Raw genomic sequence first — 15087 nt, 5'->3', positions numbered from 1 at the left:
GTGGTTCGGGATGATTTGTCTCTCACGGACAACGTCGCCGACGCTGACAGTGTATTTTCTGTGACACGGGACCCTTAATGCTATTGCGTTAGAATAAAATACCCAAACAGAGAGCGCGCACACACATCGCATCCGGCGTTAACCAAGTGTAAAAGTTATTGTCGCAGTAATGTGGATCTATCACTAAGATGGCTGAAGTTTAATGCCGTTATTTCTAGCTACAGCTTTAGACTGACTAGACTTATTTTGTCGTATTTCCAAGGACTAACAATCGTGTAATTCAATTCTTTTTCAGCACGACATCTAAAACGCTACTTTGGTTATTACAACCGCAACCGAGGGAGCTCACTGCTGGCAAAAGTGCCCCGCAATCGCGGTTTAGGGGTATAACGCCCATAATAAGGTGGCCTTGGATAACGCCTATAGCCAGGTTTCAATTGTGTTGATTCCAAGCATGTTCGACGGAGATGTTAATCCATGACGAAATCGATGACGGTCGGCTGCTACTATGCATGTATTGCGCTGGCGGCCGCTTTCGCCTGATTGTCGTCGGTATCAGGGTATCGTTCTCACACAAGACGTCCTTGTTCTACCTGAAACAATGCGAACTTTGTCGCCAATTCGATAGCAAGAGAGGCGTGCCTCAGAACGCACGGAGCGTATCGCTATGTGCAATCTCGGGTCCGCGTGAGGACCAGCGATTGTTCTGGAAAGGTCGGTGACGCCCGTACGCATACCGGGCCGACTAGAACCGCGATCACGGAGGCTGCCAATTGCGGCCATCTTGCTGAATTCCGCCATGTTAGTGCTTTGAGCCAATCAGTGTTGGCGCTGCCGCCCGCTCAGCCAATCAGGGCCGGTATAACATAAGGGTTCCTTTCGCTCGATTCTGTGGAAGTGGTGTAAGCTACGTGGCGATCCGGTAATGTCGTAATAAACTAGAGGACGTTTCACATGAGCCAAATTTTAAATATATGCAAATGCCACGTTGCGGGAGAGAACCAAGGTAATGTTGTTTGCTCTCACTTGGAGATACTAAGGCTTTTTAATTTTTTACATTCCCGCCTAATCAGATAATTAGGTAGTCTTAATTAATTAATCAAGTTCTCAATTGTTATAATTAGACGAAAAGTGGCACTGAGAAAGTTGTAGAGCAACACGATAAACTTTCGATACAGCTTTCTGTTGCTCAATACAACCTATGTAATAGTGTTTTTTCGAGCGCGAAAGAAGCCGCGAATACATGCACCATTGCCGCGCGACTGGCCGCTCGAGGTACTTTGCGTGTATTCGCGGGCTTCTTTCACGCTCGGAAGAGCACTTTTACGTAGCACGTATTGAGCAACAGAAAGCTGTATCGGAAGTCTTTCGTGTTGCTCTACGATTTTATCGTTGCCATTTTTCATTGAATTATAATAATTGAGAACATGATTAATTTATTAAGACTAATGTAATTAGACGGAATGCAAAAAATAATCTGAGTATCTCCAAGCGACGGCAAACAACGTCACCTTGGTTCTCTCCAGCTACGTGGTATTTGCATATTTTTAATGTTTGGGTCAAGTTAAGTAAAACACCCTGTATACGAGTAAAGTAGGCATCCTCGTAGCTTGAGCAGTGGGGTTATTACAGTAAGTGCTCATTTTGGTTTAAGGAAGTTGGAGACCACTTTGAAAAGCGCTCAACAGGTCTCGATTCCAATGAAAGAAACCTAGCAAAAAAACGAAAGAAAAACGGCACTCGTAACGAATGACGTTATGGTGGCCAATTATTGCTGAACTTGTTCTTTCTTTTTCTGGTTGAAGAAACATAACCACAAGAAAATTGCCGATGCGCTGTCACTTCTCTTTCCCTGAGGCACACTCTTCCGTAGAGAGGTGCACGGTTTCCTTGACCATGACCATCGGAGGAGTGTGCGTGTCACGGCGAAGAACGTACGAAGGTAGCGATTAGCGACGACAGCGCTTTGCGTCTGCGTCCTAGCTTGTATTTGTTACCTCCTTCCTCTGTCATTAACACCGATATCCAGTGAAGACCTCAAGGAAGAGTAGTGGGAGAGCATGAAGCGGTGACGGAAAGACGCGATACGCTCGTGGCACGCTCATCGAGCCCTTGAAGGACGAACGCGGCTGCAGTGATGTACTCTCGACCGCATGCAGTGACCAGAAATTGTCTGTACACAGTGCGGCGTTTGTTTGTGAACGCAGCGAGATTGAAATGAAATTATAGTAATGCGCTGGGATTAGGACTGGCGACATAGTCTGACGAATGTACCGCAGAAACAGCTTATCAATTTTCGCCCCCTGTCCTCTGCTTGCGTCATCCTCCTTACGATAAATTTTATCGTAGCTGCTAGAAATAGCTTATCAGCATCCGCTCTGGAAAGCGAAAGCATGCACTAGGTTTCCAGAGTTCGTGTGCTGTAGCTTGTGAATTACTCGGAGCGTAAGCAGGCGTCAGGGGAACGTATTATTGGAACCCTCATTTGCACATCTTGTTCCTCCTGAGGTCTCTTCGACGTAGCTTGTGTAATTCATTGTGTTGCATTTAATTATTTTTCAAAACATCTCAAAAGTCCACATGAAAAGAGATGTTCTCGCAACCATATACAGCGATGCTCTTCTGTTGCAGCCGCCACGGTGCTTGAGCGTCTACGGTGTTGCGCTGCTCAGCAAGTGCACGAGGTTGCGGGATCGAATCTTGGGCTTGGCGGCCGCAATGGAGGCGAAATGCAAGAACGCCCCTATGCCGTACATTGGGGGCATGTTAAAGAACAAGTTCGGTCAGAATTAACTCGGAGTCCCCCACAACGGCGTGCGTCATAATAAAATCGTGGTTTTGGCGCGTAAAACCCTAGAATCCATTCATTCATTCTACTGTTGCCCTGTGGTGGGCCTATCTGCCGCTCCCTCCGAAATGTCGCTAGTAGCAAAGTCCCCGCTAATCTGTGTACCAAAACCATAGCATTCCGCTTCCTAGAAGAGAGGTAGGGGCACGACATTACAGGATTGAAGGAAAGCGAGGGGCAAATTACGTTAACAAATGGCAATTACGCTACTCAGCACCACATGCCGCTGCCAAACAAGCACTTGCGCTTTTTTTTTTCCGTTTGGAAATTCCATGATTTCTGTACACCGCCAGCCTCGCCTGAAATGCCATGTCCTCGCAGTTGGGACTGACAGATAAAGAAAGAAGAAGAAAAAAGAAAGCGTATATGTGCTCAAATTGTGCTGTGTGGGCAATTGCCGTGAAGCGTCATTTGTAGCGATGCGAAAGCGCTGTCTTCGTCATTGAGGGCGAACTAGCCGCCAAGCCGGATGGCTCGTCCTCTGCCACGATGAAGCGAACGATGAAGTTTTGTCACGCGAACGATGCAGGGTTGGTGTTTTCTCTAACGTTCCCAGTGGAGCACAACGTCGAAGCCCCGCCTACTTCGAGTGCCCAAAGCCGATGATCGTTAGGGCGTGTTTCCGTCCAAGCGCATACTTGTGTTTACATGGGAACGTGTTTGCGTTATTGTAGCTTTCGCGCAGCATCTTATAGTTTCCGGGACGGCACACCTGACCTCGTGCGTAGATTGGGGGCAGTTATGATCGTACATAATTTGATTTTCATCAAAGAAATGGCATTTTACCATTCAACGCTTTGAGCACTCACGTTGCGTCCTTTTTCCTCCCTTCTCTTTCCTTACTTTTTTCTTTTTACTAGGTAGTTTGTTTCAACTTTTGTTATCTTGATTAGCGCTACTGTTTTGGATGGTTTGGACAGCGTAAACTCAGCGCTGCTTTGTTTTTTTATTTCTTTTCCTTTTTTTTTAAATTTTTAGTCTGTCGGTCTTTTTCTGCTTCGTCATTTATAAAAAATAACCGGAACGACGAGGACATTTTATTCTTTTTCGTATATTTCCCCTCTTAGCCCGAGGGCGCTACAGCAGGGGGGTTACAAGCTTTGTAAAAAGAATACATCTTCATTCACACTGCACATTTCTTGCCCTTCAGACGCCGGTCGATTCCACTGATCGATAGTTCAGAAAGAAAAGAAAAATTGCGTACAGGTTCGTCTTGGCCTGGTATTCCCAAATTTTGTACATGTAGATATATAATGTGGCTGTTGTAAGTAAGTTTGGCTATGAATTCCAGTTTTGATATTAGATATTTGGCATATAAAATTTTAACCATAATTTTTTTTCGGCATGACGAAAATGATTCCCGATTTTTTTTTTCCTTTCAGTGCAATTACAGTTCCTACCTTACTTACCCAAGAAGAACCTGGCGGCTCTGTTCTGAAATTTTGTCTAGTTTATTAATCAGGGATGTTTGAGATGGGCGCCAAAGAGGCGAGGCATATTCCAAAATATTCAGAGATACGCGAAGAAAATACTTGCATTTAGATTCATGATTTTGCTATCCTCTCAAGAGGGAAAGCAATTTTTAATAAACATGTACAGCGCGTACACCCTCGCACGTCAACACACATCGCACCCAGGATTAATGTATACATTATAGATAAGGGTTTAGATTATAGATAACGATTATAGATAAGCCCCTATGCGGTGAACCATGACCTTTATCAATCGAAATGATCGCGGTGATAAAAAGCTTTGACACAATGTTTGAAGTGCACTGGATCAAGAAACAAAGTCAAACGAAACCACGCCGTAATTAACACGTGAACTAGCGTTCACAGAATCAACGTGGTTGATCTCCGATCATTGGGACCACCACCTGTATGAGGACAGCAAAACAGTGGTATCCGTCACGTATGAAAAAAGAAAAAAAATCTGTGGAATACACAAATGGGTATTGCAACAAGCACCATCATCACTCGTAGTCGTAAACGTAGCGTGGTACAAATGGTATTGATTAGGCGTCATCGAATAACAATAACCAAGATATTCCGAAGAGCAAGCTTTAAGAAACACAAGCGTCTAAGTACAAGGAATACTAAACAAAAGGTTGTACGTACTATCTTGGAAATAATATTAAGATCAAAAATAGCATAAAAATGTACTTTAATCTTATGGAAACAGCGGTTTCAGATCAATTGGAGTTATATTCGCTATACTTGCACGAACGCTATTAAAATATTTTGCCTTATCAGGAATAACCTTGTATAGCGTGTGGCCGCAGTAATTGTTCCGTGACCGCGGCACTAACCGACGGTTACAGCGTGCATTCTTATATTAATGGTCCGTTTTACGTTGGTAACTCGGAAATATGAGAGCAAATTGTTGGAAGAAACTTGCGATCGCTTCCAGATGCGCCGTTACAATGAGCTTAAAGCCGAAGAGTTATAACATCCAGTACCCTTGAAACATTTCTGTCGTCTCCGTAGTTCCTTAACAAACCATTACGTTCTTTTTTGTTTTTCTGGTGAACTAAACACGCAGTTTGAAAGAGTTCATGGCCCCCCAAAAATATATGTGTTTAAACATGATCATAAATATCACTGCTCATATGCGTGGTGTGCAGCCAGGTAAAACTAAAGTCTACTTCGAACATTTCCGGTTCGCTTCATCTTTCTTTAAATATTCAAGAAAAGGGCGCTATCATACACATACCACGCTTGTAATAATTTACAGCAGCAAGAGACGCTGGTTGTTGATGTTTTTAATTCATGGACTCCACACGCGTAGTTCGTGCCTAGGAAGGGCTAGATGACAGCGTCTAACAATGGTAGGACGCAATAATAGAATGCAACGAGAGCACAGTGTTTGAAGCAGAGCGTGTGCACTGTGTGAGAGTCCTGCGTATCGCCATTTATTGTCCTTTCTCATGAGGTGTCGGCGCTTTCCCCCGATCCAGGATATCATGCACTATATATCACAGAAGATTTCTTTGCTCATCGTCTTGAATCTCCATCTCCCGCATTCCCCGCATTTTCTCCAGAGGATTTCTTTGAAAGGCAGTGTCAGGGCAGCACGCTACCGCGCAGCTGCCGAGATTCCACGAATCTCGAAGAACAAGCAGGAATAGTGTAACGCATGGAAAATGCCGCAACTTTCTCCTCTGCCAAGATGCAACATGTGTACGTTCTTAACCGCGACGAGCATCGGCTTTCTTTTTTTCTTGTTGTTGTTGTTGTTGCTGAAATTCTCGGGCGTTTCGAGGAAAAGCGGTAGAGAGAAATCGATCAGTTTACGGTATAGCCGGGACTCGAGGGTGCGCTCTCGATCATGCAAACATTCTTCCAAGGCAAGCTGCGTCTTCTAGAAACGTACCCGCCCTTCAGATGCCTCACTGATGCGCTTTTATGGCCCAGCATACGTGGAACCGATAGCGTCGAGCACACAGTGGTAAAAAAGAACGTCACAAGAGGGAATAGGAGGCTTTCCATTACTAACGGTACCTTCCATGCCCGAGGCCTCGACACACTTAACCAGTATAGGGTCAGGAGCTCGTAAAGATTCATGTCTAACCCCGCGTTTTGGCCGCCTTACTTCGCCGAGCCGCAAAGTATGAAGAGCCGACTATAAAGCCAGCGTCGGGGATCGATCGTGTGTCGAAGCATCCGCGAGGTTTACTTGTTTATCTCGATTTGTCACCACGCGTAGCGGGAGATATCACGGGAGGTAATTCTGCTTCTTTGCTCGTCCTCGGGCTTTCTAATCCTTGAACGTCAGCCGTATAGCGCCGTCGTTACTTGAGAACCTCGGGCACGGGGGACGTGCTACGACTGTATGCCCATTGTGCGAAGGCGAATGGTGGTCGAACCACGGCATTGTTCAACGACATACAATAGAACGCGCTGTGTTTCGTATACGCTGTCGTCTTACACCGACAGGATTAATGAGTCAATAAATCGTGTTTCGGTGGCACGCAGAGGCCGAGTCGGTACAAATGAGAAAATAATTACTGAGGCTTCACCCCCCCCCCCCCCCCCCCGGTACAACAACGAGAAAAAAATGGCGCTTAGGTGCAAGGACTCGCATTTATTTCGACTTTGTATGGACAGTAAGAACGCGTATTCTATAGAATACATTGCAGGTTATTAACTGCCTAATTTCAGGAATTGCCTAATTCAGAAAACTGACTAATTTCAGGAATTGAAAAGGGGAGGGGAATTATACGAAATAACTTTAATGTGAGTAAAAGAAACTAAGGATGTCGAATACGAAAGCAGAATCCATGTGTAGATTCCACGCAAATGTGAATGCGTGCGTGAATGCTTTCGCGTATGTGCATGTTTATTATTGCTATTTTTTATTTGCAGATACCTCACAGACTTCATGTAGGAGTGTTATGTGAGGAGGGCTAGACAATAATTTTTAACAAGAACACGAAAACAAACAAAATAAATTCAAGAAACAGGTATTACATAATGGCAAAATGTAGTATATATGGTGTAATATGGATGTAACATTGTAATACTAAAATGCTTAGTATGTATTATACAAATTTGAGTGGGCCTACATGATATCCTTATAAAATGCGTAAACATGATGTCAACTGATCATATGGTTAGCGAAAATAGTCATCGATGTCTAGTATTTTATTTCTAAATGCCACACGGTCATCAATACAGACGACACCATCAGGGAAGTCATTCCATTGACTCGTTGCACATGGAAGCGCTGATACGTTAAAGGCTTGGGCGCTCCCGCAAAGACGAGTAAAACTATGTTGACTATGAGGCCTGCGAGATACGTGATATGGTTTTGATAACGACAAGGTATTTGCGTGCGCGCTATAGACTATTTTGTGCAATAAATGGAGAATGGCTATCTCCCTGCGTGAGTCTAAGGATGATAGCGATAATGAAGTCTTCATGTTAGTCACACTGGAGTGTCAGTTATAGTCTCGAGAGATGAAACGTGCAGCAGGATTTTGCGCAGATTCCAGTAAGTTGATTAGATAGGTTGGGTGAGGTGACGAGATGGATGGTGCATATTCGAGTTGTGGACGAACAAATGTCAGGTGTGCTAGTTTCCATGTTATGGAAGGTGCCACATGAAGATTACGTTTCAGGTATGCTAGTGTGCGTGATGCTGTGGTAGTAATCTTTTCAATGTGCGCTGACCAGGAAAGATTAGAAGTGAAATTAATGCCAAGGTGCTTGTAGTTGGGCGTTACCAATATAGAGTTATTGTTAAGATATTACGTGTAAGCCCAGTTTGACTACTTTCGGCTGAACGTCATCAGTTTGCATTTGTCAGTTTCAACTGTATAGATTGTGTTAACTCTAATCGTACACTGTGTGTGTGCTTGCGATTATGAATGTATGGGAGTTTGTGTTTGTATGTGTGTGTGTGCGTGCGGGTATGTATGTGTACCGATGACATGTACAAGTGAGAATATAGTGAACCTGCAGAGTGGCGCAGTGGGCATTTCATTATTACACACAGAGCGAAGCCAATGAAAAGCACCTACTCGCAACGACGCGAACAAGGAACGCAGGGTAAAACAAAACAAGCAAGCAGATCAAGTTAAAGTGGAAGAGTCATGCACGCACGATGCCCAATTCAGGCTGACTTAGCATTTTATGCATGCTTTCCAAAGACTTGCGTATAGGCCTTGTTCAGACGCTTTTCTTCTATGTTTTGCGTTGTAACAGCAAACTCTGCAAAGGCAAGCCTCAGTCCTTGATTACATCCTTTCAGAGTCGCCGCTCTTTTTACAACTGCCTATGTCAAAATCGCCGCCGTGATCATCCATCAACCAAACTTATGCGCAGAATATTGCCATGCATGTCCGCGGGAAGTGCATTGTGTAGGCAGAGCGATCGCGTGTTTCTCCCAATCCAAAAGGCAAAGTGCATCGACATTTTTATTCCCCGAGTAAAAAGCAACACCCGAGCTCGTTATTCGCGAACTGCCACGTTATAGCGAAGTGAAAGCAACACACGTTGTGTAGTAAATGTGGTGTGCCTTTAGAGAGCAGCCGAATAAGCCGCACGTAAGTGCATCGGATTTCAGAAAAACGGCCGGATATTGAACCAAAGGAATGAACCGCGAGACGACAAGATCGGCTAGAAAGGAAGGGAGGGGGAGGGGGGGAGAGGAGATTACAAATGCGGTTTTCACAAAAGTGCAGTGTACTCTATGTATAGTCGCAAACACAGGCGAACCCAAATTTGGAAGAACATTCTCATATCCAGGGAAGCTGAAGCTATGGCTGAATGAGAAGCTTGGGGTTGTTTAACGAGAAAATGTCAATGGAGGTCGAAACATTGAGGGAGCACTTTGATCTTTCTTCAAGGTGAATTCACACACGGGGCTCGCGTTTCGCCAAACATTCATGTATGAAACAACGCACGGTGACAGAATTTTAGAAATAACGTCCATGTTTGTGCAGAACATCGATAATTCAAATTGAAGAAATAATACACTGAAAAGGGGAGCTTTAGATTCTGGGTGCCACCTGCCGGAAGCTCTGATGAAGTGGCGTCGGGGTTCACGGAAGAAGGCTTTATATAGCTGAGCCACCCTTTTTCCAAGAAAGCCTTTCCTGTGGAGGAGCCAACAGAAAGCAGACTACAGAGTGACTTGGCCAGCAAGCAGACAACGGTGACTTTAGCTTATCCTGCTCTCTCACTCTTCGAAAGCAAGCAAGGAAACAAACAAACAAATAATCAGACAGACAGACGGTCGGACGGACGGACGGACGGACGGACAGAAAGACAGACAGACAGACGGTCGGATGGACAGACAGACGGTCGGACGGACGGACAGACAGACGGTCGGACAGACAGACAGACAGACAGACAGACAGACAGACAGACAGACAGACAGACAGACAGACAGACAGACAGACAGACAGACAGACAGACAGACAGACAGACAGACAGACAGACAGACAGACAGACAGACAGACAGACAGACAGACAGACAGCAAAGAACAAAGCAAACAAGCAAAGAACTTCCAGAATGGCCGCCCGTGATCCCAAGAAGCGGCTTCAGCAGAGAGGCTGTTCAACTTTGACTTCGTCTCGCCAAAAGGGGCAACGAACCGCGCAGGCCATGCGCCTCGCTTGTGGCCTCTCGTCAAGACAAAAAGCTGGGCCGACGGCTCCGAGAAAAATCAAAAGGAGGCAAACGGAACAGCGGCGTTACCAGCGGCATGCTCCATCCGTGAGACCTTGCTCAATCCCTTCTGCACGTCTATCACAATATCATCTCGCAATTTTGGCCTCGAGAAGAGATGAGTAGCGCTGATTCGCAACAGGGAGGCACCGAATTTCACGTGCTGTTGCCCTAATTCGCCACAATTGGGGGTTAAGGATACTTGTAGGGGAACGAAAAAAGGCATACCTTTGTACTTTCTGGCCTATCACGAGGTCTCGAAGACCAATGACTACGATCTTTAGTTATACCTTACCTCTACCACCTTCCCAAGGAAGAAAAAAAAAAACAATATTTCGGGATGCCGACGCAGCAAAGGTGATTATCTCGACGATTTAAGCAGCTGAATGTGAATAATTAAATCACATTGCAATGGACCAAATTTTTTGACCCATCCACGTGTTTGGATAATTCCATTGCCTTGACGTTCTTAGACTACTAGTGTCGACCTATATAGGCCGTTTCAAAACGTTGATAAAACCGCATGGTTGACAATGCTCGACATGTTTATGTAAGATGAGACAAGCGCTACCTTCTGCCACTTCATTGACACAGACTGAAATACCCACCGCGGTGGCTCACTAGCTCTGGCGTCATGAACTTAAGCACTAGATTGCTGGTTCAACTACCGGAAGCAGCAGCCTTAGTCCGTTGCACACTTTGATTGCGCGTGGATTGTGTCGTGTTATGTGCTCTCTATCTCTTCTCCTCATCTTTCATCCCCCCATCCCGCTCCCATGTGTAGGGTAGCAAACCGGTTAGGCTAAACTGGTTAACCTGCCTGCCTTCCTTCTCCACTTTTTTCTTCCTTCCTTGATTGCGCGTTGAAGAACGCCAGGTAGATGAAATAGCTCCAAGCCCTCCACTTGGGCTCCTTCGTTAGCCCAGAAGCAGCTGTGGGAAGTTAATCCCCTCTTTCCTTCTCTATCTCTCTATTTACTTCTTAGTCTTTTACGTCCCCCTCCCCCCAGTGCAAAGTAGCAAACAGGATTTTTTGTTCTAGTTAACCGGTTCGCCTTTTTATTCTTTCGTCACTCTCTCCTAAACCACACAATATCATTTTAAACATTCGATACGTGGCGAATTCTCGTAGAGATAAATGTGAAAGGGAATGTGCTACTCATGTCACTCCGCGCGAGAATGATCACACGTATATATCCAGTGTACTGTAGCATAGCAAACGAATGAGACATCGGGAACTCAAACGTAACCTAAGAGATAGCCTCTGAGTTTTGGGCGTCTCAGGCGCCAAAATCGGAGGTAGTGTCAGCTATGCAAACATCCAAAACCTTACTCGAACTGCGCGCCATGGTAACGTTCAGTAGGCGGAGCGTTTCACTCACCACTCACAAACCTTGGCGGCGGATGTCGAAGATCCTTTCTGCCGCAGGCGTCACGAGTACGTGATCTCTTTGAGTAGAGCATCGCACGCGTAATGCGAAGGACGTGGGATCGTTCCCCACCTGCGTCAAGTTGTTTTTTCATCCGCTTTCAATTCCATTAATTTATAATTTATTCATTTCAATTAGCCAGTACAAGTAATTTCAACTCTGTTGGCCTTGGTGTTTTGTTTGTTGGGTTCTTATGATATGATTAACAAAAATCGGACCCCTCGGTTAACCCCCTTTCTTCTCATTCATTACATAACGAGGGTCTCGAATCCGACAACATTGATACCTTCAGGTAGCATGTGTGGGTTTATTGACCAGTTGCCTTCATCCAAAAAGGTCACGTACTCATGACGCCTGTGGCAGAAAGGATGTTCCACATCCACCGCCAAGGTTTGTGAGCGGTGGCGCTGGCTAACACTCCCAGGGTTAGTTCTAGTAGCAACACATCGATACCCCAGAAAGTGGATTGGAAGACAGCGCCTGTGGCAAGCTGTTTTTTCATCCCCTTTTCATCCTCCAGGTATCCAGCAGCCTGCTGGCGCAGAACGCAAAGAGCAAAGCAGTGGCAGTTCCTGCGATTGTATTTGGCAACTTTTGATGTGCTTTTCAATCAGAAGAATTAAGGCTCCGTCACACTTACTAATACTTCTCTCGCGTGCGTTATTCGAGTGCAGTCATTAAGCAGTGATAATGACACCCAGTCGTTACACATAAATGAGGGGGAAAAACTGCGTAATCCATGAGCTAGCGAGGAAGACAAAAGTGAATGAAACAATCCGCAAAGCGGCTGGGAGCACTTTTCTCGCATTCTTAGAATTTGTCTATTGTGTCCGCGTTCCTTACGCCATTAATTAACCTGCACCTCTTTAACAACGACGCCGCTTGCTTTCTCGCTGCCTGCAACGCCATTGTCTTACACGCAGCCGGGGTTCAGGTTTCATTGCTCGTACACTGACCTTATGCGGGTTTCGCCATCTGCAGTACACGCACTTGCCACGTGCAGCCGCGCTTTCTGCGTCTCACAGCCGCGTAGGAAGCGCGTGATCTCTTTCCCTAACCTTCTTGTCTCGCCCAGAGTGACGTAAGCAGTGACGTCATCCGGGAGTCCCCAATCGATGGCTTCCAGCGGCAACGGCGCGCACGGGTCCGTCAGGCTGCCCGTCGGTTTCCCGAAGGTTCCTCTCCGTCCGGGGAAAGCCGCAATCTGTTACTGTGACCGCTATAGTTCTGTGCAGGGCTTGGAAAGCTACACGGACGGCGCTTATACGGATGGCAGTAAGGTAGTCATCTTGAAAATACACAACTTGTCGACAACGAATATACAACTTGACGCTTGACCTTTCGCAAACGCTTCAGCGCACTGACGCGTACACAATTTTGTAGATGGTAAGAATACTGCGTGTCGTGCACACTACTTCTCATTTCTCATTCTGAAACATTGAATCATGAACGCATACTTATCTGGAAATTCTCTGCACGATGCAGAACGCATATTTGACTGCGCGCCCTACGTTCGTTGCCAAACGCACAAACCAGTCGCGTACCGTAGATGCTTCTTCGAGCTACCTATGTTATTCGCCCGCATTTTACCCCTAATTCACTCACTCTGTCGTGAAATTTCATTGCGCAAAAGACGTGCAGGAAGGAGAAGTGCTAACCATGACGAATGCTGCGACTTTGTGAATGCTGTAGTGACGTTACAAGAGCGTCATAGTACGACGAGACCTTTAGCGGAATTTGACGGTCGCAGTTTCGAACAATGCTGCTCTGAATAAATGCGAAGGGCCTTCTTTTCAACTACGAACTAGAAAATTGAAGTCGTAGTAAAGGAACTGCATTTGAAGGGAAAATCCTGATAAAGTACTAAGAGTAGGAAGATACATCGTTAGAGAGCCACTGGACTGAAAAGGAAGAATAAAGAGACTGGGAACTCAGTTTAAAAGGATTTCCTCTGTTTTATGCGTGCCCTGTCAAAGATACTTTGCTTCTCAGAACACGAGGGCTCTGGAGTATATAGGGTAGAAGAGCGTACATAACGATGAGGAGAAAGGGAAGAAGAAGGTGAATGAAGAAATAAAGAGAAGAATCAACGAAACCCGATCTCCCTTAACCAAAACAAATGCCCCGGCAGCCTTTTTCAAAGCTTTGCTTGGGCCGAAGCGGTTGTTTACACAGCCGTCGACCCGAAAAGTAGCAACTAAACTTCCGCCCACTCAAGCTGTTGCACTCGGTTATCGTCACGCGTTGAATGAAGCACCCGAAATGGGACGTTCTTCTTCCAGGGTAAACAGGATTGGTAACCGTGAGCAGGCGTAAATCTCCTCACTCACACCACTGGCTCTCAGTGATCAGAGTTGCACTGTCCTTGTCACGGGGCTTTGCAAATGCTGGCTGGAGTCTGAACGGTGATCACTAATTGAATTGTGAAGAATTTCGCGCAGGAACGTTCGAAAATCAGAGATTGCGTTCCGCCGGTTGCCAGAGTGCCTGCCATATTTAACAAGGTTGACTTACCTTTGGTAATTATTTAGCTCCTTTTGCACTTTACCACACGCTTTAAGGATGTTTTAGGCATCGCAAATGTTTTCTAGGCTTTTGCCAACTTTCACCTTGATACATCTCGCTTGGCGGTTAAGATGTATCTGAAATTCACGATTACGCTTGTAGCTGCTCAACCAGCATAGTTGAGCGCTCAACGCCTGATGCTGTCGTGCGCATTTGCTGTGCCTATAAGCAGCGAAACCACATATCAGCGGTGCTTTTGTTTGAAGCGCTCCTAACAGTTGAGGCTTCAAAAAATATTTGTGTATCGCGGCGGTGGAACAAAATGGGCGCAGGAAGGAACAACCTGGTTCGATGATGCCTGATGCCTGAAATTTAACGATGCCTGAAACGGTGTTACTTCTTCGTGACTGCACTGATCAACAGCAAATATTCAATTTCACTGCACTTCGAGTTTCAATCTGCTAGCCTCCGGTTAGTTCGTATGACAAACCAACCACTCCGGAAACACTCTGCTGCAGTCGATCGCAGGTCCAGGACAAGTTTTTCGTCAAGAGCTAAGATTTCTTTCTGAGAAACTCGTTCAGGTTTCCTTTGTACTTTCATGACTTCGCCTATACGAATGACAATTTTTTTTTCCTTTCATGGTCAACGTTGAACGAACAAGACAATTCACAGCTAAAAGTTAACGCACCGACAGGGGCACTTGTCTTCGTCGAGGTGAATACTCTAGGCTTGGGATGCTTTTGTTGGGCCACTGTACGTCAATCCGTCTCCATCTTCCCGTCAACCACTTGTCAATTGCTTGGGTTTCTGCCTGTACTAAGTTCGTTTCATGTTTAACACGCCAGTAAATGAGGCATCTCCGTGTGTTTGGCTCAATATGGCTGATATCAGGGCTGCTGAAACCATAAGAGTTGTCTTGCGATTAGAGGATTTCGCCTACAACTGGGTGACATTATTGCTCAGTTGCAGGCGCCCAGGAAGGCTCGTGCGGTTCTACATTATCGCACAGGAAGGTTTGTGCAGGGAATGGTGTTTGTTCAGACCAGTGCATCAAGTACACAAGGAAGAGTAGGTCAACTAACAGTTCGAAAACTCAGCAAGAAATATTCTGACCGACTCAAAAACTAC

General features: G+C 45.6%; 1 long non-coding RNA gene across 1 annotated transcript in view; it reads right to left on the bottom strand.

The window, feature by feature from the left end:
- The window catches only part of LOC129386262 (uncharacterized), a 141146-nt gene that overhangs the window by 23131 nt on the left and 102928 nt on the right, over positions 1 to 15087 (bottom strand). The gene's annotated exons all lie outside the window — the stretch shown is intronic.

Source organism: Dermacentor andersoni, chromosome 4, assembly GCF_023375885.2.
Source record: "Dermacentor andersoni chromosome 4, qqDerAnde1_hic_scaffold, whole genome shotgun sequence".
Lineage (NCBI taxonomy): Eukaryota > Metazoa > Arthropoda > Arachnida > Ixodida > Ixodidae > Dermacentor > Dermacentor andersoni.
This window is presented reverse-complemented; position numbering and strand designations above follow the sequence as displayed.